Genomic DNA, 22988 nt, shown 5'->3' with positions numbered 1-22988 from the left:
TCGTAGGGACAGTATTGCCTCACGTGTTCCAACATTTCTACGGAATCCAAAATGATCTTCCTCGAGGTCGGCTTCTACTAGTTTTTCCTTTCGTCTCTAAAGAATTCGCGTTAGTATTTTGCAGCTGTGACTTAGTAAACTGATAGTTCGGTAATTTTCACATCTGTCAACAACTGCTTTCTTTGGGATTGGAATTATTATATTCTTCTTGAAGTCTGAGGGTATTTCGCCTGTCTCATACATCTTGCTCACCAGATGGTAGAGTTTCGTCAGGACTGGCTCTCCCAAGGCCGTCAGTAGTTCCATTGGAATGTTGTCTACTCCGGGGGCCTTGTTTCGACTCAGGTCTTTCAGTGCACTGTCAAACACTTTCCGCAGCATCGTATCTCCCATTTCATCTTCATTCTCTTATATTTCCATAATATTGTCCTCAAGTACATCGTCCTTATGTAGACCCTCTATATACTCCTTCCACCTTTCTGCTTTCCCTTCTTTGCTTAGAACTGGGTTTCCATCTGAGCTCTTGATGTACATACATGTGGTTCTCTTATCTCCAAAGATCTATTTAATTTTCCTGTAGGCAGTATCTATCTTACTCCCAGTGAGATAAGCCTCTACATCCTTACATTTGTTCTCTAGCCATCCCTGCTTAGCCATTTTGCACTTCCTGTCGATCTCATTTTTGAGACGTCTGTATTCCTTTTGCCTGCTTCATTTACTACATTTTTATATTTTCTTCTTTCATCAATTAAATTCAATATTTCTTCTGTTACCCAAGGATTTCTACTAGCCTTCGTCTTTTTACCTACTTGATCCTCTGCTGCCTTCACTACTTCATCCCTCAAAGCTACCCATTCTTCTTCTACCGTATTTCTTTCCCCAATTTCTGTCAATTGCTCCCTTATGCTCTCCCTGAAACTCTGTACAACCTCTGGTTCTTTTAGTTGATCCAGGTCCCATCTACTTAAAGTCCCACCTTTTTGCAGTTTCTTTAGTTTTAATCTACAGGTCATAACCAATAGATTGTGGTCAGAATCCACATCTGCCCTGGAAATGTCTTACAATTTAAAACCTGGTTCCTAAATCTCTGTCTTACCATTACATAATCTATCTGAAACCTGTCAGTATCTGGAGGCTCCTTCCATGTATACAGCCTTCTTTTATGGTTCTTGAACCAAGCGTTAGCTATGATTAAGTTGTGCTCTGTGCAAAATTCTACCAGGCGGCTTTCTCTTTCATTTCTTTGCCCCAGTCCATATTCACCTACTACGTTTCCTTCTCTCCCTTTTCCTACTACCGAATTCCAGTCACCCATGACTATTAAATTTTCGTCACCCTTCACTATCTGAATAATTTCTTTAATTGATCATACACTTCTTCAATTTCTTCGTCATCTGCAGAGGTAGTTAGCATATAAATTTGTACTACTGTAGTAGGTGTGGGCTTCGTATCTATCTTGGTCACAATAATGCGTTCACTATGCTGTTTGTATTAGATTACCCGCATTCCTATTTTCCTATTCATTATTAAACCCACTCCTGCATTACCCCTATTTGATTTTGTGTTTATAACCCTGTAGTCACCTGACCAAAAGTCATGTTCCACCTGCCACCGAACTTCACTAATTCCCATTATATCTAACTTTAACCTATCCATTTCCCTTTTTCAATTTTCTAACCTACCTGCCCGATTAAGGGATCTGACATTCCACGCTCCGATCCGTAGAACGCCAGTTTTCTTTCTCCTGATAACGACATCCTCTTGAGTAGTCCCCGCCCGGACATCCGCATGGGGGACTATTTTACCTCCAGAATATTTTACCTAAGAGGACGCCATCATCATTCAATGATACAGTAAAGCTGCATGCCCTCGGGAAAGATTACGGCCGTAGTTTCCCCTTGCTTTCAGCCGTTCGCAGTACCAGCATAGCAAGGCCATTTTGATTATTGTTACAGGGCCAAATCAGTCAATCATACAGACTGTTGCCCCTGCAACTACTGAAAAGGCTGCTGCCCCTCTTCAGGAACCACACGTTTGTCTGGCCTCTCAACAGATACCCCTCCGTTGTGGTTGCACCTACGGTACGGCGATCTGTATCGCTGAGGCACGCAAGCCTCCCCACCAACGGCAAGGTCCATGGTTCATAGGGGGAGGTTAGCAAGAATATCATAAGAAATGTGAACCGAAAACTGAAGCACGCAATTTACTAAATGACTTCAACGCACAGAAAACTCTAAAAAACACAGCGAGCGAACGTTTCCAAAAGTTTATTGTTTCGCCACAAGTAACACGAAGGACAGCTGAAAACTATTAACATTAATAACTGTATAACAGTGCACAAATAACTTTTTCGGTACTTAGCTTCATAACCGCTACAGCTGCAGCTGCACGCTGCAAAACAAACACACCACTGAGGCGTGAGGCTTGGAAGAACGATGGAACTACACTCACGAATAACATACCACTCGAGTCAATAACACAGAAAGAAAGAATGAGATTAATGAAAATCCACTAATAAGTTACTTTTACAGTAAATATTAACTCTAATACACTTTAAAATAAGTAACTCAAGACTAAAACTTTATAAACTATTGACGAGCAATTTCTATAGCAATCCAGCACATGTAATGTCACATCAACTACGCTGTCGGCGAACTACGCTCAATTCTTAACTTTCGTGGTTAGGAATTATCATTGGCATAGTCTTCAGGTTCGAATACGTTGATTCACTGTGTGTTCCAGTTGTATACCTGTAGGCGTCTGAAACGTTGCATTATTTTTTATTCAGAAGAGTTTTCCATTTCTATTAAATTATTGTACTGCGATCGTAATAAACACTTGTTCTTGTTTATCTGTGTCTTATTGTTTCTTATCAAGACTGTCACAGTCGGAAATATGGCAGCTCCATATAAAAAGTGCGAAACCAGACATTCGATGATTTACCGAGGGCTTCATTCATATCGGCCTTCCATAACAATGAGCGCACTGCTCTACTGCCGCTTTTGTGTGCCACGCCGACCTTCTTTAATGGCTTCTCCCAGATATTGTTGCCGTGATATCTTTGAGGCGCACATCAGCTGCTGCGGAATCGAATTTCCTGTCACAGTCTTCAACATTAGGTGAACTCAGCTGTTGCTGCGGTATCATTTACTTATACAGAACGCCGCGTGTCGTTGTGTGTGGTTTGCACTACGCCTTAATAATCGCTTTCATAGTAACGTTGTCATCTTTATCACTAGAAGACATTCAAGAAAACTTTACTCCATTTTATACAGCTGGAAGAAAGAGTAGTGGTTTAGTGTTTTATCCAATGGAAACACATTTCCGTTAAGACATACGAGTCTCAACTTTATCTCCGATAATAATAAAAGCTGAAGAAATGAATTAAAAGGCCGAGGCTTTCCGGTACTGGAATATCGTCCCAGCTTCATATATAATGGGGAAAGCCTACCTCTACCTCAGGCGTAGGTGATCTATTGATCTGATGGAATTACATTTTCTTGAGACATAAGAGTCTCGGCTTTATCTTCGATATTTCCAACACTGGAGAACCTTGGCAATACTGTAAGTTTAAGAACGTGAGAAAGAACTGAAGGCGTAAATTTATGTTTGTATGAGGAAACGCACTGTACTATGTTAATCCGTGCAGGCGTGTAAGCCATAATGCTATAGTTGTGTAATGCTTAGAAAATATGCCTACTAAGCAGGAGGACTGTATTTCAGCTCTGCCTTGGGCATAAATTTTAATTTACTTCTTCAGATTATGCTGAAGTTAATGCCGTGGACTTCTGTTGGCTAGAGCTGAAAGCAACGATCATTTCAGTTGTTGAGGAATTGCGTGGTAAGAGTTTTTGTCAATAAGTGCAGAAATACCTGTAAATGTGTTAGTCACTGATATTATTAATAAATATATGGATTTTTCTCCTACTATGAAAGGGCTGTATTAATTTCTCTTGATTTGCCTGGTACTCCCTACGCAACTGAACGATTATTCAGTGCTTAGGAAGACTAAAGCTGAGGTTGTGTTCTACAATCAGTGAACTCAGGTTATGTGAGTTTTACGTGGTAAATATTCACAGATGAAAAGTTACTGGAAAACCTAATATTTCTAATGAAATGATAATTAAATAGAAACCCTTAGCTGCTGATAGGTGTTGACGATATACATCAATGGGGACAGCTGAAAGTGAGTGCCTCGTCTCTATCCGTCTGAACCACCGAGTGTGTTCCTAATAGATATTTGCTCATTCGCTCATTACTCTCGCCGGACTAAGCTACCCAGCCATTGATCTTCTTTTGTGCGAGTTCGCACTCTTTGCCCGAACTCTTACGGGACTCGTCAGCTTAGTCTGGCGTGAGTGGTGAGTGAATGAGCAGATATCTATTAGGAACACTACGAATGTAGGTTGTGGACAGTTGGGAAAGTGAAACTCACGGGAAGTGGGCAAGGCGTAAGTCCCTGCAGTCGCACTATCCTCTGCGCCGTCGGTGGCTCAGACGGACAGAGCTTCTGCCCTGTAAGCAGGAGATCCCGGGTTCGAGTCCCAGTCGGGGCACACGTTTTCAGCTGTCCCCATTGATGTATATCAACGAGACCTGTCAGCAGCTAAGGGTTTAGATTTAATCACCATTTCATTGTAGAGAAGTTGCGCGGTCATCAATGGTATCTGTTCTTTCGGGAACAGATAACATCTTCATATAATATTGCTAACCTAGTGACTGAAAAATTTAGGCAACTGCACGAGCAATTGTTACTCGTCTCAAAGATGACCATATCACATGTTCTGTTCACAGTTCTTCGTTTCGTCGTTAACTTCTCTTAGGAAAACAACTACCCCACTGCCTACCAGAAAATCTATATTTCCTATATTCCATTACCAACAAGTCGGGCCGATAAGGCCTATGTTGTTTGCATTCACGTAAATTGACACTATTTTGATTACTTGTGTCGTGAACCACCTTTGAGGTATAAATACTTTTAAAATAATTTTATTTATTTAATGTTCAAATTTTAAAAAAAATACGTGTTTGATACTTTTACTGCTGCCCTTTTAATCTGCGCAGGGTCCTCAGGTAAGTTAGGAATGCTCCGAACACGCACGTTTGGTAGACTTATACCACGTAATTAAAAGTTGTATACCTTTCTTATATGCATAATATCCACATCTTCTTCTTTCCTTATCTCGAGGCTACCCTGTCTTCGATACTACAAATAAAGTCACTGACTTCTTTACTACTTTCCCAAACTGTTGACAAAAGTTTGACCTTATTTTCATTGGATGCCACCATCATACAAATTACGTATGTATGCATTATATTTATATCGATCATGCTGAAGAAATGCTGCAAGGTGGAGGTGCCTTGCTGTTTTTGGGGGGGGGGGAGGGTCGTAATCTGAGGCCGTCTGAGGCCGACGTACGCCGCTGGTAGTCATGCAAGGAACCATGACGGCTGTACGATACACGAATCCCATCCTCCGACCGACGGTGCAATCATATCGGCAGCATATTGGCAGCATATTCGCGCCCACATCGTGCACATCTTGTGAATGACTTCCTTCAGGATAACGACATCCCTCGACTAGAGTGGCCAGCATGTTCTCCAGACATGAACCCTATCGAACATGCCTGCGATAGATTGAAAATGTCTGTTTATGGACGACGAGACCCATCAGCCCCTCTGAGGGATCTACGCCGAATCGCCGTTGAGGAGTGCGATAATCTGGACCAACAATGCCTTGATGGCAACGAAAACAGGCATGCATCAATGCAGGAGGGCGTGTTACTGAGTATTAGAGGTATCGGTGTGTACAGAAGTGGACCGCCACCTCTGAAGATCTCGCTGTATGGGGCACAACACACAATGTGTGGTTTTCATGAGCAATAAAAAGGGCGGAAATGATGTTTATGTTGATATCCATTCCAATTTTCAGCACTCTCCGTACCGAGGCGATGACACTGTGGATCACGGAATATTCAATTTCTCAAAGATTTGCGAAAAAACGCTCTGTGCGTCTAGGTCCAAATACCATTCTCCGTTAAAAATCTGTTAATTCCCGTCTTGCTGCCATAATCAAGTCATAGAACTTTTTCGTGGATCACCTGAGTACAATTGACAACTCTGCTAATTCACTGCTCCTCTATACCTCGTGTATGCGATACTACCGACATCTGTATGTGTATCGCTATCCCATGGCTTTTATCTTCACAGTGTATAAGTAATATCATATGCATCTCAATACATTGATGTTTATGAACTTGACCCAATACATCAGTGTTGAAACAATCCATGGTCGACAAGGAGAGGAGTAATTATCGATGAAATGAGCATCTGGAGAAGGGTAGTCCACTGGCCAACGGATTGCCAATAAATAGCCTCGATCGACCAACACTTGAAAACTGCTCGCCAGTTGTGGATCCATACCGGACAGACGTCATGGAGGAAATAGAGAAAATCCAAAGAAGAGCAGCGCGTTTCGGTGCAGATTCGTTAAGCAAGCGCGAAAGCCTCTCGGAGATGTTCATCCGTCTCCAATGGCAGACGCTGCATAAGAGGCACTGTGGATTACGGTGTTGTTTACCGTTGAAATTTGAAGAGCATAAGCTCGCAGAAGAATTAAGCAATCCTCCTGCGGATATCTCGCTTAGGTGAAATTAAAGAGGTTTGAGTTCACACGGAAATTTACCAGCAATGGTCTTCCTTCTGACCATTCGCGACTGGAGCAGCAAAGAGGAGAACAGCAGTGGTACACAAAGTACCCACCGAATAACACCATAACCTGGTTTGCAGAGAATAGATGGATATGTACCCCGATTAGCCAAAGCATGATAACTTCCCACCGTGATGCTGGATGTCGAATGGTGACGTGCGAGTACTTGACGCGGTAACAAAACTTTGTAAGAAGAGCAGGCACGGACGGGAGCTCAGACTAGCGAAGAAACGGGATGTAAATGGGGAAATCCATTCAGAAGCGACTACGACGATGGGAAGATTAATATTACGCAGAGCCTGTGAACTAGTACCTCGAAAACGGCGAAACTGATCGAATGTTCCCGTGCTAATGTCGTGAGCATCTGCAGACAGAGGTGGAACGATAGTGAAACTACTAATAGGTGCTAAGTGGTTGGACGTCCACAACTTTTCACAGAATGTGTCGCTCGGAGGCTTGTCTGCTCTGTAAAGTAGGACCAATTGTTATCTGTGTTATTTCTGCCGAAAGAGTACAAGCGTTTCGGAGCACACCTTTCATCGTACAATGTTGAACATGGAACTCTGCAGCAGACCACCCCAACGTGTTCATGTTGACCCAACGATATCGTCAATTACGATTGCACTGGGGATGGGACCATCGTGATTCCCCCGTCGTTTAATGAATACGTGAATACGTGTCGGCTCTTCGGGTGATTCACATTTTTCCTGCACTAGTTCAATGGTCGTTCTCACGAACTGCGCTATCGAGGTGAACGACAGTTCGAAATGTGCAGCGCGCTACAGACACAGGCTGGTGGGAGAACTATTATGCTATAGGAGACATTTTCCTGCTCTTGTATGGGACCTGGGATAGTAATCCAAGACGCGCTAACACCTGCGAACCTCCTCCGTCCCTTCACGTTTGATATGTTTTTCAGCAGAATAGCTGTCCGTGACTCGGAGCCAAAACCGTGCTACAGTGGTTTATGTATCATGATGTAAATCCTATGGAACCCATCTGAGTCCCTATCGGGTGTCATCATATACGCAAACCAGCGGCCAGTTTTTTACGCCAATTAGATGACCTGGGTTACCACTACAGTGATCGTAGAATACAGTATCAATCTAGGAACTAGGCGAGTTTACGCCTGTTGATAACTTTGATCAACGACTGTCTGGTAGCGTAAATCAGAATGAAAATCTAAGGTGCAGCATGGCGCGTCCACGAAGTCTACAAAAGCCGGAAACAACACAGGAACACATATGCAGGGCAAGCGCCTCGATTCGGCCTTTGATTGTGTGGGAGGCGTGGGAAACTGCTTCATTGTAAACCACGCTTCATTGGCTGTATAAAAGGCGCTCACGACCAGTGAATGAGGAGGAAGTCAGAGGTCCTAGCACACGCCCAGAGACTAACTTTGTAAATGACGCACATCTTGTCTTCTTTCACAAATACTGAATTTACACATAATACAGCCATAAGAAGAGCTTACTGCACAATTATGAGTTCTAACTAATGTTTATTTTAGTCATTCCATCAATGGCCTGATTTTTTATTCTTTTGGAAAAACATGTGGAAGCGATGACATTTAAATAAATATCACAGCCAAATTCAGTAAATATGCATATTAGAACGTATTAGCAGGTGACTCGCTCAGCCGCAACCATAGGAACTGCTAAGCAGACCTCCGCCACCAGCAGTGCTACCCAGCGAGCAACTCCTCCCAACATACAACTATGTTACAACCTTTACCGCAACAACTCCCGACACAATGTAAAGCAAAGACATATTTTACATACGAAGAAAGTGCAATACAAAGATTTATTTGTGTCGATACAAAACAATTATTTCTGTTTTTAATTTTTTTATACTTGCGCAACAACTTGAAATTGTAAAAATTAGTTTTGTAAAATAAATATTCATGAAGATGTTTATTCTGTAGTTTAAATAGACAAGGTACGTAAAAGAGTCACTAATACGTAGTTTTAGTATGCGAGAGGGTCATACGCATTATTTGTTCCAATTTTACACCAAAAGGAAATGGACAGATTGGCAGAAACTTTAATACTAGATACACAGAACACAGTAGAGTATTATAAAGTAACAGCTATCGTTCTATATATGCAGAAAGTATTAAGGATATGAGACAGAGTACAACACACAACAACCACTCGAAAATTCTCAAGTGCAGCAACAATACCCACAAAAACTAACAATTGAAGAAAACTGTCGGATAGGTAATGCCGTAGTTGAAGGAACACAAATTAAGAAGTATCAGACAACAGCAGCCCATAAACACATGCACACGCATGAGCGCGCAAACACACACGTGCCTGGTTTGATGCCTAGTTACTTCACTTCCGAAATGCATTCATCGACAGCCGTTTAGTCAACAAGATAGGAGTATCGAATATGATACATATTTGTTTTGAGAACAAAATCGACAGATGTGAACGTAACTTCGGGTGTAGCAGCAGGGAGTGTTAAAACACCGTTACTGTTGACAGTTTATATTAATGAAGTACTCGATAACGTTGGATGGTCAGTGAGGTTATTCGTGAATAGCGCTGATGGCTACAGTATGTTGCAAGGCCAGACGACTCTAGCAAAGTACAGGAAGATGTACAGTCGGCCGACGACTGTTTTGGGCTCTGCCAGTGGACCCAGGACAGGCCGACGAGAAAGGCAGGCCGCGGCGCCTACGTCACGAAAGTAGGCCAGAGGTCGCTCTCCGGCTTAAACCAGCAGGCAAAATGAGTTTCTAAATCTGTTAACTAGCAACTGGGTGCTTACGTACTAATGGGAATTGCATTTCCTGCCTGAATCTGCTATTATAAAGACTTACTAATTACTACATCCACAAGAAAAACCAATTCTCGACATACATGATATAACGGCTTGTTTGTAGCATTTAGTCTCTTCTGCGTAACAGCCCTCATTTCATACAAGCTGTGGCGCCTTATGCAACTGATAATGATTTTGACATGATTTTAATTTTATTGTACATTAATACAGCTGTGACAAATCACTACTAGGCCCATGTACTTTCTATCATTGTAGGATTAATAACAGTAAAATTACATAATAATGGTTTCCAATAGAAGATGCAATTTTCGTTTGTACTTACAAACCGAGTTAAGAGTCAAAAGGTGTAGAAACGCTCGGCCTACCTTCGTGACGTACGCACCTCGGCCTGTTTCCTCGTGGACCTCGCCCAGGACGTAAATACGTGTGGCGTACTGCGTGTAAAGAACAGAAGATATCTTTCTTTTGGTGACAAATCACTGGAAATGGTAACTACCGTACAACACCCAAGAGTAATCGTACGGAGCGATCTAAAGTGGAATGACCACGTAAAACAAATAATGGGAAAAGATTAGTTGCCAAGCTGTCATTTATTGAAACAATCTTGAGGAAATGTAATTGATCGGTGGAAGAAGTGGCTTACAAAACACTTGTTCTACAGATTCTTGAGTATTGCTCATCAATATGGGACCCTTACCGATTGGTGATGTTTGGTTTATGGAGTGATCAACTGCGCGGTCATCAGAGCCCGTACAAAGTCGCAATTTTTTCCACAGTCCAACTTTTTACACAGTCCATTCTAAGCAATGTCACGAATGATGATGGTGATTAGGACAACACAACACCCAGTCCCTGAGCTGAGAAAATCCCAGACTCAGAGGGAATCGAACCCGGTCCCCTTAGCACGGCACTCCGTCACGCTGATCATTTTTTTTTTCTTTTTATTAACTGAACATCTTGTTCTTGTGATCTTCAGTCCAGAGACTGGTTTGATGCAGCTCCCCATGCTACTCTATCCTGTGTAAGTTCTTCATCTCCCAGTACTTACTGCAACCTACATCCTTCTCAATCTGTTTCGTGTATTCATCTCTTGGTCTCCCTCTACGATGTTTACCCTCCACGCAGCCCTCCAGTACTAAATTGGTGTTCCCTCGATGCCTCAGAATATGCCCTACCAACCTATTCCTTCTTCTAGTCAAATAGCAAAACTTCTTTACTACTTTAAGTGTCTCATTTCCTAATGTCATCGGCGAACCTCAAAATTTTTGTTTCTTCTCCATGGATTTTAATTCCTACTCCGAATTTTTATTTTGTTTCCTTTACTGCTTGCTCAATATACAGATTGAATAGCACCCTGTCTCACTCCCTTTCCAACCACTGCTTCCCTTTCATGCCCCTCGACTCTTATAACTGCCATCTGGTTTCTGTACAAATTGTAAATAGCCTTTCGCTCCCTGTATTTTACCCCTACCACCTCCAGACTTTGAAAGACAGTATTCCAGTCAACGTTGTCAAAAGCTTCCTCTAAGTCTACAAATGCTAGAAATGTAGGTTTGCCTTTCCTTATTCTATTTCCTAAGATAAGTCGTAGGGTGAGAAACGCATCACGTGTTCCAATATTTCTACGAAATGCAAACTGATATTCCCCAAGGTCGACTTCTACCAGTTTTTACATTCGTCTGTAATGAATTCGCGTTAGTATTTCGCAGCCGTGACTTATTAAACTGATAGTTCGGTAATTTTCACATCTGTCAACACCTGCTTTCTTTGGAATTGTAATTATTATATTCTTCTTGAAGTCTGAGGGTATTTCGTCTGTCTCTGACATCTTGCTCACTAGATGGTAGAGTTTTGTTAGGCCCGGTTCTCCCAAGGCTGTCAGTAGTTCTAATGGAATGTTGTCTACTCCTGTGGTCTTGTTTCGACTTAGGTCTCTCAGTGCTCTGTCAAACTCTTCACGCAGTATCGTATCTCCTATTTCATCTTCATCTACATTCTTTTCCATTTCTATAATACTGTCCCCAAGAAAATCGCCCTTGTATAGACCCTCTAATACTCCTTCCACCTTTCTACTTTCCCTTGTTTGCTTAGAACTGGGTTCCCATCTGTGCTCTTGAAATTCATGCAAGTGGTTCTCTTTTCTCCAAGAGTCTCTTTAATTTTCCTGTAGGCAGTATGTATCTTACCCCTAATGATATGTGCCTCTACATCCTTACATTTCTCCTCTAGCCATTCCTGCTTAGCCATTTTGCACTTCCTCTCGATCTTATTTTTGAGACGTTTGTATTCCTTTTTTCCCGCTTCAATTACTGCATTTTTATATTTTCTCGTTTTATCAATTAAATTTACTATCTCTTCTGTTACTCAAGGATTTTTATTAGCCCTCGCCTACTTGATCCTCTGCTACCTTCATTATTTCATCTCTCAAAGCTACCCATTCTTCTTGTACTGTATTTCTTTCCCCCATACCTGTCAATTGTTCCCTAATGCTTTCCCTGAAACTGTGTACAACTTCTGGTTCTTTCAGTTTATCCAGGTCCCATCTCCTCAAATTCATACCTTTTTGCAGTTTCTTCAGTTTTAATCTATAGTTCATAACCAATAGATTGTGGTCAGAGTCCACATCTGCCCCTGGAAATGTCCTACAACTTAAAACCGGGTTCGTGAATCTCTATCTTACAATTATATAATCTATCTGAGACCTTCCAGTATCTCCAGGTTTCTTCCATGTATACAAACTCCATTTATGATTCGTGTTAACTATGGTTAAGTTATGCTCTGTGCAAAATTCTACCAGGCGGCTTCCTCTTTCATTCCTTCCTCCCTTTCCATATTCACCTACTACGTTTCGTTCCCTTCCTTTTCCGACTATAGAGTTCCAGTCACCCATACCTATTAAATGTTCATCTCCCTTCACTATTTGAATAATTTCTTTTATCTCATCATACATTTCATGAATCTCTTCGTCATCCGCGGAGCTAGTTGGCATATAAACTTGTACTACTATGGTAGGCGTGAACTTCGTATCTATCTTGTCAACAATAATGCGTTCACTGTGCTGTTTGTAGTAGCTTAACCGCATTTCTATTTTCCTATTCATTATTAGACTTACTCCTGCATTAGCCCTATTTGATTTTGTAACCCTGTATTCACCTGACCAGAATTCTTGTTCCTCCTGCCGTCGAACTTCATTAATTCCCACTGTATCTAACTTTATCCAGTTCCCTTTTCAAATTTTCTTACCTACCTGCTCGATTAAGGGATCTGACATTCCACGCTCCGATACGTAGTACTCCAGTTTTCTTTCTCCTTATAACAACGTCCTCCTGAGTAGTCCCGCCCGGAGATCTGAATGGGGAACTATTTTACCTCCGGAGTATTTTATCAAAGAGAACGCCTTCATCATTTAACCATACAGTAAAGCTGCGTGCCCCCGGGAAAAATACTGAACATAAACTACATAAAACTAGAAACACTTGCAGTCATAACAAAACTGTTGTTAGAATTACATGGTAGTAAAAAAAAAATGTTACAGCTGCCAAATTCGTACCAAAGACTTTTTTTTTTTTTTTGAGGAGAAAAGAGTCTGTCAGTTACGACAAGCAAACTTAGAGTTTACATCCATAGCAATAACAGATCAAGAGTACCCTCGAAACTATGAAATGGAATTTGAAACTACTCGTATAATGATAGATAATAGAGAAAGAAAAATCTAAGCACGTCTTGCATGTCACTCCGTGTGCATGGCACATCTGCGTAGAGATTACATGTTCCAGGTTGATAAACATTAACTATACTCATGAATAAATGCCGAAAGATGCGAGAGCGAAGGAGTAATGTGCTCAATCGTGACACCGGCAGCAATTCCTCTAGCAGACGTCCCGTAAGGGAAGAATCTTGATGGGTCCACAGTTTCATCATTTTGCACAAGTATAAAGCTGTACCTGTCGCTCGTACATTTATAAGTCCCAGTCCGCCTTTACGCAGATGGAGGATGTGTGTTTCATAGCGGACTTTGAATACGAGTCCAGCGGTGAGGTAATATCCAAACGCTGTTTGCAGTGTGCCATCGCTCTCGATATTGGTAGGACCTGAGCCATGTGCAGCATCTTAGTTGCCACGTTAAGGGTGAGGTATTCCACACGCTGTAGGAGGTCCATCCGTCGAAGTAGGTTCTGGCGAACTTCTGTGCGTATAGCCTGTAGTGATCAGTTATAGTTCATGGAAGCTGTGGGGCGCACATCCTGTGTAAATGTTATGTCCGAGAACCGGATCTTGTTGACTAGTGGGAGTGGGGCTAAAGCGTCCTCCTGTAGACCTCTCCCAATGGGCATCGCTGCCGACTTGGCCACATTAATGAGGCTGCCCGCTGCCAATCCATATCGATTGAGCCACTGTATCACTGTGCGTACCTTCTCAACAGATCGGATAAGTAATAGCTCATCAGCGTATGTGGTGCAGTGAAAGGGGTGATCCGTCAATGACATGCCTGAGAGCCTGTTTTTCTACCCTCTTACAAGTGGTTCTAGTGCGATCGGGTAAAGGATCATGGAGAATGGGTATCCTCGGCGAACTGACCGTCGGATCGGCAAAGGACCCACAATCCGTCTATTTACCATTACACGGGATGCAGCTCCGCGGAAAAGGCGCTGAAAGATGTCGAGAAAGTCATGCGGGAAGCCCATGGGGGCCATAACTGACAGAAGGAACTTGTGGTGAACTCTGTCGAAGGCGTGGTCGGAATCAATGGAGATCAGAGCAGCTCGAAGGCGACATGATTTGGCGATGGCTATTAAATACCTGCATTCGCTGGTTGCCGTTTGCATGTTGGTCACTCAGCCCTGTATCATTTGCTCCATGGATAGGCGTAATGGCAGAACCTTCTTTATGCGGCTGGCGAGTAGTCGGGCGAAGATTTTATAGTCCGAGTTTAGCACTGCAAATGGCCAGTGGTCCTCGACCGTCCGAGCTCTGGAATGCTTGTGTATCGGTATGAGGGGACCTTCCATGAATCCAGGTGGCACGTGGGAACCGGGCGTCATCAGGTCTTGGTACATGGTGATCCATTGGGGCACCATGAGATCGCGGAAAGTCCGATAAAATTCGAGAGGCAGTCCGTCTGGCCAGGGCGACTTGTTGAGTGCTCCCTTGTTAAGCGTGTCCTCGATGTCGTCCCGTGTAAGTCCAGCTAAAAGTGTCGCCGCTGCTCCATTGTCGAGGTTGTGAGTGACGTGCTGCAGTGTGTCGTGATTGTCCGCTTCCTCCGTAGTCACCTCTTCTTAAAACCGGCGATAGTAATCGGCAAAGGCTTCTTCAACCGCCGTCTGAGTCATTACGACCCTACCATTCGGCAAAATGAGGTCTGTGATCAGCTGCTGTCGGCGTCGGCGACTGTCGAGCACGATGTGATGCATAGACGGGTTTTCTCCTCCCGCTCGGTCGTGGCGTCGAGACCGCACCACGACCCCCCTCCAAGCGTTGCCTCTTAAGATACAATATTTTAATTTTAATTCGGCGGCTTTTCGTTTGTCGGTCTGGTGACGATGGTTGGGTGGTGAGTTCGCGGAGTATTGTGTAATAAAAGTCCAAGGTGTGACGATGCCACGCTGCGATGTCTTTTCCATAGTGTGTTAGCACATTCCATCCACCGTACTCGAGTCGAAGGATATGGGGGAAGACGGCGTTCGCAATCCATCTACGTGCTGGCGATAATCTGACGGCATTCCGGGTGCCACATTCAGCTTCCAGGGTCCTCGGCTGCGCCATATCCGCTGCCGCTGTAGAATGACCGTGCATATGAAAGCGCTATGATTGGATAAGGCAAGCTGCCAACGTTCGGCGTCTCAACACTCCCGGCGCTAGAGCTCGTGAGACATAAATGCGGTGTAGGCGGCTGGCTGTGCGACTAGTAAGGTATGTGGCTCCGGGACAGTCACCATGCATTTTTTCCCAAGTGTCGGTGAGAAGCAGATCTCGAACCATTAGCCGAAGTTCTTCACAAGTCGAGAAATGTGGGACTTGGTCTTTGGGGTGGAGCACACAGTTAAAGTCGCCGCCGAAGATAATGTATCTTCTAATAAAGAGGAGGGCTATATCCTCCGAGTACAACTGCGATCGTTTGCGGCGTTGTTCAGATCCTGATGGAGAGTAAATGTTAATGTTGCGCGTGACCAGCGCTGTGATCGCCAGCCCCCTGCCTGACGGAAGGTAAGTCACTTCTTCGATGGCAGTTCCGCACTAGTATTGCCGTACTGCTGCCATTTCGGTCTGCCGGTGACATATCTGTGACTTAACCATAGAAGACGGGAAGGGCCGCAATATACACTTCTTGCAACAGAGCAATATCAGCATCGGAAGAACGAAGCATCTCACGAAGCAACTGGACATTCACTGCCGTTCTTATCGTATTGAAGTTAATGGTGGCGATACGATACGCTTGTTGTCGAACCGCAGCTTCTAAGTCATCCATTGTGACAGGAATTGTCTATGAAGCTTCCGATTGCATCGGTACCTCAGAATCCCTCCAAACCCTACCTGCAGTCGCCGGCCGCGGCGGTCTAGCGGTTCTAGGCGCTCAGTCCGGAACCGCGCCACTGCTACGGTCGCAGGTTCGAATCCTGCCTCGGGCATGGATGTGTGTGATGTCTTTAAGTTAGTTACGTTTAAGTAGTTCTATGTTCTAGGGGACTTATGACCACAGATGTTGAGTCCCATAGTGCTCAGATCCAGAACCTACCTGCAGTCGTTTCTAGACGGCCGGCGCCACTGGCGTGGGCCCTGTTGGCGTAACTTGCATGATGCCGTCATCGTCGTGGTCATCCGCCCACGCCGGGGAACTCAGAGCAAGATCGGCTACCCTAGCTTTCTCAGGACACGGTATGGGTGCCAGCACTCCAGAACATGGCGGGCAGCAGCTGGCCTGGATATCTGCATCCGATTGCACCACTGTGGATATGTGTGGTTTGTCTGGGGTTCCGTTCGGTGGTGCCACACTGCAGCAAATGGCGGCTCCTCTGTGGTAGCGTCGTCACTGAAGACGAAGTCGTCGTCCTCTGGAGGCTGTGTCGCATCCCGTTCGGGAGCCGCTCTACTCCTCCACTTCCGTCGTTTCGGAGAGCGTTGCTTCCTGGTGTGTCCTTCTGTGTCAGACGATGGCAACGACTCACGACGGTCCGGCACAAAGGCCGCTATTGGCACAATAGGAGACTATCCTGCCATGCTGTCGGCATGTATCGCGTCATCCGTCGACGGGGGCGGCGCCATCGAGGTGAATCCGTAACATGTAGGACGGATGTGTCGTCATCGCCCTGTATTGGAGATGGAGCGGCGACTCAGCAGTGGATATCGGCTGTCGTGGTGACGTGGTAGCATTCATGAGGGCTGCTACATAAGTCACAGGAAGCAACATCGGCTGCGTTGGTGGGTCCGTGTCAGCCGGCGACACCTGAGCGATTCGACGTTGGATACATTCGGATCTGAGGTGTCTCTCCTTCCCACAACCAGAGCAGGTCTTCGGCTGCCCCGATGGCACGGCAACCACCGATATTCAGATATGAAGATACATGTCTTTTAAGTTATATTCGAACCTGACGGACTCCGTTCAGCATAAAATATGTCCGGGATATGTCCGCAGTATAATTATGCACCATGCCGTAGGGGCGCAACGCTACCACGAAGTCCTCCGCCGGTAGTTCGAATGGAAGCTCGAAAAGTCTGATCGTGCGGAGTCCCAAGCCAGAATAATAGACGTTCACAGTCCCCACATTGCCATCAGCTCGGCCCTGTTTCGTCTCCCGAAGGATCCGTTCACAATTTGTGTCGTTGATGATCTTGACATGTACGATGCTACTCACAATGGACAAGTGAATGACAAGAATGTCGGTTGCCGGAATTTTTGCCTCTCCTCGTAGGAATCGTTCGACTTCAAATGCTTTGGGTCGTGCAAATTCGTTTGCGGAACGTAAATTTGAGCGTCGATTTTCTGTGTTGGTGCGCCATGGCGATCTACACTCCTGGAAATGGAAAAAAGAACACATTGACACCGGTGTGTCAGACCCACCATACTTGCTCCGGACACTGCGATAGGGCTGTACAAGCAATGATCACACGCACGGCACAGCGGACACACCAGGAACCGCGGTGTTGGCCGTCGAATGGCGCTAGCTGCGCAGCATTTGTGCACCGCCGCCGTCAGTGACAGGCAGTTTGCCGTGGCATACGGAGCTCTATCGCAGTCTTTAACACTGGTAGCATGCCTTGACAGCGTGGACGTGAACCGTATGTGCAGTTGACGGACTTTGAGCGAGGGCGTATAGTGGGCATGCGGGAGGCCGGGTGGACGTATCGCCGAATTGCTCAACACGTAGGGCGTGAGGTCTCCACAGCACATCAATGTTGTCGCCAGTGGTCGGCAGAAGGTGCAGGTGCCCGTCGACCTGGGACCGGACCGCAGCGACGCACGGATGCACGCCAAGACCGTAGGGTCCTACGCAGTGCCGTAGGGGACTGCACCGCCACTTCCCAGCAAATTAGGGACACTGTTGCTCCTGGGGTATCGGCGAGGACCATTCGCAACCGTCTCCATGAAGCTGGGCTACGGTCCCGCACACCGTTAGGCCGTCTTCCGCTCACGCCCCAACATCGTGCAGCCCGTCTGCAGTGGTGTTGCGACAGGCGTGAATGGAGGGACGAATGGAGACGTGTCGTCTTCAGCGATGAGAGTCGCTTCTGCCTTGGTGCCAATGATGGTCGTATGCGTGTTTGGCGCCGTGCGGGTGAGCGCCTCAATCGGGACTGCATACGACCAAGGCGCACAGGGCCAACACCTGGCATCATGGTGTGGGGAGCGATCTCCTACACTGGCCGTACACCTCTGGTGATCGTCGAGGGGACACTGAATAGTGCACGGTACATCCAAACCGTCATCGAACCCATCGTTCTACCATTCCTAGATCGGCAAGGGAACTTGCTGTTCCAACAGGACAATGCACGTCCGCATGTATCCCGTGCCACCCAACGTGCTCTAGAAGGTGTAAGTCAACTACCCTGGCCAGCAAGATCTCCGGATCTGTCCCCCATTGAGCATGTTTGGGACTGGATGAAGCGTCGTCTCATGCGGTCTGTACGCCCAACACGAACGCTGGTCCAACTGAGGCGCCAGGTGGAAATGGCTTGTCAAGCCGTTCCACAGGACTACATCCAGCATGTCTAGGATCGTCTCCATGGGAGAATAGCAGCCTGCATTGCTGCGAAAGGTGGATATACACTGTACTAGTGCCGGCATTGTGCATGCTCTGTTGCCTGTGTCTATGTGCCTGTGGTTCTGTCAGTGTGATCATGTGATGTATCTGACCCCAGGAATGTGTCAATAAAGTTTCCCCTTTAATGGGACAATGAATTCACGGAGTTCTTATTTCAATTTCCAGGAGTGTATATGCTGAGTACGCCACGCGCGAAACGGCCGAGTACGATGTAAACAACACGAGCGCTCGTTCCGTGGCAGGAACACAAACAGCGCGTTCTCCCCGCAGCACTGCCAAAGGCCAACTACCATTCAGTGGACACAGTGAAATTAATAATCGATAATACAAAAGGAACACGTTTAGGTCGCTCCTGTTTCAATAAACCATTTGCCAGTAAAATTACAGCAAGAAGTGATGGTCGCAGTCCAACGTAGCATCACCACAACGCAAGTAACAAAGAGCTGAATGTTTTGTCATGGGACTGACCTTTCTTCAGACGGAGAACACGACGTAGGAAGGTCAGTTGTTTGCACATTGCACAGGGTTTAAATAACTTACCTTTCAGTGAGATTCAAATAATAAAGGCAGCCAAATTCAATAAAGCCTACAGCCAGATAAGTTCTGTTGTGTATAAATATTAGCATTTTGAAGTCAGATAACAGAAACGTGTCACTGTAAGATAGCCGACACAGGGCAAGCGATTTTCAGTTAAAATATCTGCCCTGTACGGGAATGTACATTAGGAACATTCGAGTGCACGTTGTAGACAAATGGTTGATAATTTATGGAAATTTTAGTGTGACCACTGGTCGTGGTCGGATAGCCTAATGGAGCGGCGTCGACCGCTCTGCTATGTTTACCATGAATTCCACGTGTATTCCACGAAAAGGTACTGTGAGCTTTACTTTCGACAAAATAACGCAACGCGTGCAGCCCGGGTCTCTAGAAACCCACGACTGGTTTGTCTATACAATTCATGTGAGCTCTGATAAGGTCCACACCGCTTATTTTGACGCAAACGAATACGTGTTTTGCCGGCCGGAGTGCCCGAGCGGTTCCAGGCGTTACAATCTGGAACCGCGCGACCACTACGGTCGCGGGTTCGAATCCTGCCTCGGGCATGGATGTGTGTGATGTCCTTAGGTTAGTTAGGTTTAAGTAGTTCTAAGTTCTAGGGGACTGATGACCTCAAAAGTTAAGTCCCATGGTGCTCACAGCCATTGGAGCCATTGGAATGTTTCTTTTTTTTTTTTTTTTTTTTTTTTTTTTTGACTACGTGTTTTAGGATAAATTTATGGCTCCCCTTCACGTTGAATAATTCCTTTAGTATGGCATAACTCGCGTGTGCTGAAATTGGCTATACTAATGTGCAAGCGTTCAACCTCTCGCCGGATGTAGCTGACAACATTTTAAAGGACATATGATTCCTTATGGTAACGTGAAAACATCCGTCGTGACCGCTGGTCTACACTACGCAGATTAAAGTATCATAGTGGAATTTGTTCCGTGGAAATGCATGACAAACACAATAATCCGTCACATTTATTAGTGTGTGGTTACCGCGCTCGTGTCATGTATACTAGTCAAGAGGGGAACTGCTTCCTGTGTAATGAAAGTGAACTCATTCGGTCTAATTGCCGACAAAGGGTGTCATTAGAGCAGCATCAAACAATAATATTTTTAATGTGTACAACAAAGGTGCACGGATGGCGTAGACCGGGTTGCCGAACTGGGGGGTCTCAGAGGAATCCATTGGCCTTTTATTCACGGATACGTGAATGTTGCATGCTGACGTGATCACGGCAAAGGAGGGCACGAAACAGTGGGACTCAAAAGGTATGAACTCCCTTTGCGATTTCGTGTCAAGTCCCAGTTTCATCGTCCGCAGCTCGTGGTCGTGCGGTGGCGTTCTCGCTTCCCACGCCCCGGTTCCCTGGTTCGATTCCCGGCGGGGTCATTGGTTTTCTCTGCCTCGTGATGACTGGGTTTTGTGTGCTGCCCTTAGGTTAGTTAGTTAGTTAAGTAGTTCTAAGTTCTAGGGGATTGATGACCATAAATGTTAAGTCCCAAAGTGCTCAGAGCCATTTGAACCATTTTGAATCCAGTTCCATCGAATGGTTTTCTATGGTTCCTGGTGGTTCCTCCTGGTATAACAGGGCAAAAATTGCGGTCGCACTATACTCTAAAGAGGTCAGATTACGCTCAGTGTGGTTGCAGCCCTACAACATTGTTAGAGTTGGCTGGGAAGTAAGAGGGTGTCAGCAGTGTCGAACGTTGTCAGAAAGTCGTCCTGCCGCTCGCGCACTGCGAACGTCGACTTCGACCGCGGAATTTGACGGATTGTTAGATCTGGGGGAGGGGACCAATCGGATTAGGGATGGGAAGGAAGTCGGCCGTGCCCTCTGGAAGGAACCAACCAGGCATTTTCCTGAAGTGACTTAGAGAAATCACGGAGCACTTAAATCAGGATGACCGGACGCGTGTCAGAACCGTCATCCTCCCGAATGCGACTCCAGTGTGCTAACCACTGCGCCACCACGCTCGGTGCGAAATCTGAGGGAATCAGCACCCCAACCGAAGGGGTGATTTAGTTGAGGCCCTTTACGAGTCTCCCTATGGCCTTTCGTGTAGATTCTGAGCGACGGTGTGTATTAAATGCTTTCCTCGGCCACCAGTAAGAGAACCGTGCTATTTCAACGCTGGAAGTTACGGTTGTGATCTCTGAACCGTGGATTTATTTTCAAAGAATATTCTTATGAATTTAATTTATTTACTAGCGATTCATCAAGAACATTAACGCATTAATCACAGTATGTAAGCATGGAATTAGTTGCCAGGCGGTAACTGATGGAAACATAACCAAATTGTTTTTAACAAATGGGAATTTTATTCACTTTACTAGTGCCTAAAAGCATTTTTTAAAAAGGGATTATAATTTATAATAAAAAAGCGCACACTAAATACAATTTATTCTGAGACAGAAAGAAACAAGCTTTGACTGTATGGGCTTTCGGGCAGAGAACCTTTCCGCTCCCTTTTGACACGGCCGTAGTTACGACCGCTCACAACAGCCTGTGAAAGATTACACTGGTGCAAATGTCAACACACCAGATTACTTTCAACTAAAAGTTTTAACAATTTACACAAGCACACCAACTATGCACCCCTTAGGAGGGATGGAAAGGTACGAACACTAAAATTAAAAGATTAAGTTGCCACCAAAGGTGCAACTTGTTTTTAACTTCTAAGAAAGTCTTACGGTGGAAGGGTGGAAACTTTATATACTAAAATGACCATTTGAAATAAAAGCCCATGAAATGAAATCTTACATAAAATTCTACAGGGTTGGCCAAACAAGTTAGGATGCTCTACAGTACACAGATACCGCCTCTCAAGATGATAGGCAAGATTAAAACATGTTTCAGGAATTAGGCTGTTACACTCGAAGCAATAAATTCGTTATGACACCAAATCCGACAAACATAACAGAGGAAGCTCCGAACGACAGACAGACACTAACTGCGTAACAAATGCGGACGAGAGACAGACGAGCAAGCTGGCGACGAGAGACTGACCAAGAAAACAAGTAAAATTTAACAAGAGTAAATCACACAACGTATCACCAATCACTTAACTTCCAATAAACTGCGATTTCTCGAGTAGACCTGGTGCAGCACCCCCAAATCGCTCTCCCGAACCGTCCTCTGCCAGCCGCTTCAATCGACTCAGGAAGGCGCGCCGATCTCCCGTCTTTCCTGGTCCGCACCGACCGACTGTCCAATGCTCCGTCCGCGACTGCTGCTCCGTCGCGACTGCACTGCTGGTGCGTCTCCCACTCACTTCCAGACACACGGCGGCGGAAATACTGGCTCGGACCCAACCATACAGAGGAAACACGTGCACTGGCAAAACGACACCTCTGCACCAGGAAAGAACCGAGCCAAGCTCCACAAGATGGTAACGGAAGGGGCCCAGAAGGCGCTCGGAGAACCAGTTACACCACGACGTCGCAGCTCACACCGGCCAGACTGATGTCGTGGGTTGACTCCTGTTGCTCACGTGTCGACCGCGAAGTTAGTACTCCTCGCTATACGCCATGTCCCACTGGACTGAGGTGGCGACCTCCCATGCGCCGACGCTCAAGTCGGACAAGTCATCTCGTGTCAGTGTGCGGCCGACCAACCGATCGATCCAACCGCCAATGACCGTTGCCTGAGCAAACTCGAGCAGACTGGCGGCCTAACGCGCAG

General features: G+C 45.4%; 1 non-coding gene across 1 annotated transcript; it reads left to right on the top strand.

Annotated features, from left to right (window-relative positions):
- The first annotated feature begins 4481 nt into the window (after window positions 1-4481).
- Window positions 4482-4556, top strand: Trnat-ugu (transfer RNA threonine (anticodon UGU)). Its single transcript has one exon. It is a non-coding gene; the product is annotated as a tRNA-Thr (tRNA).
- The last annotated feature ends 18432 nt before the right edge of the window (window positions 4557-22988 follow it).

This window comes from Schistocerca gregaria, chromosome 8 (assembly GCF_023897955.1).
Source record: "Schistocerca gregaria isolate iqSchGreg1 chromosome 8, iqSchGreg1.2, whole genome shotgun sequence".
Lineage (NCBI taxonomy): Eukaryota > Metazoa > Arthropoda > Insecta > Orthoptera > Acrididae > Schistocerca > Schistocerca gregaria.
Note: the sequence above shows the minus strand (reverse complement) of the source record. Positions and strands in the feature narration are given on the sequence as shown.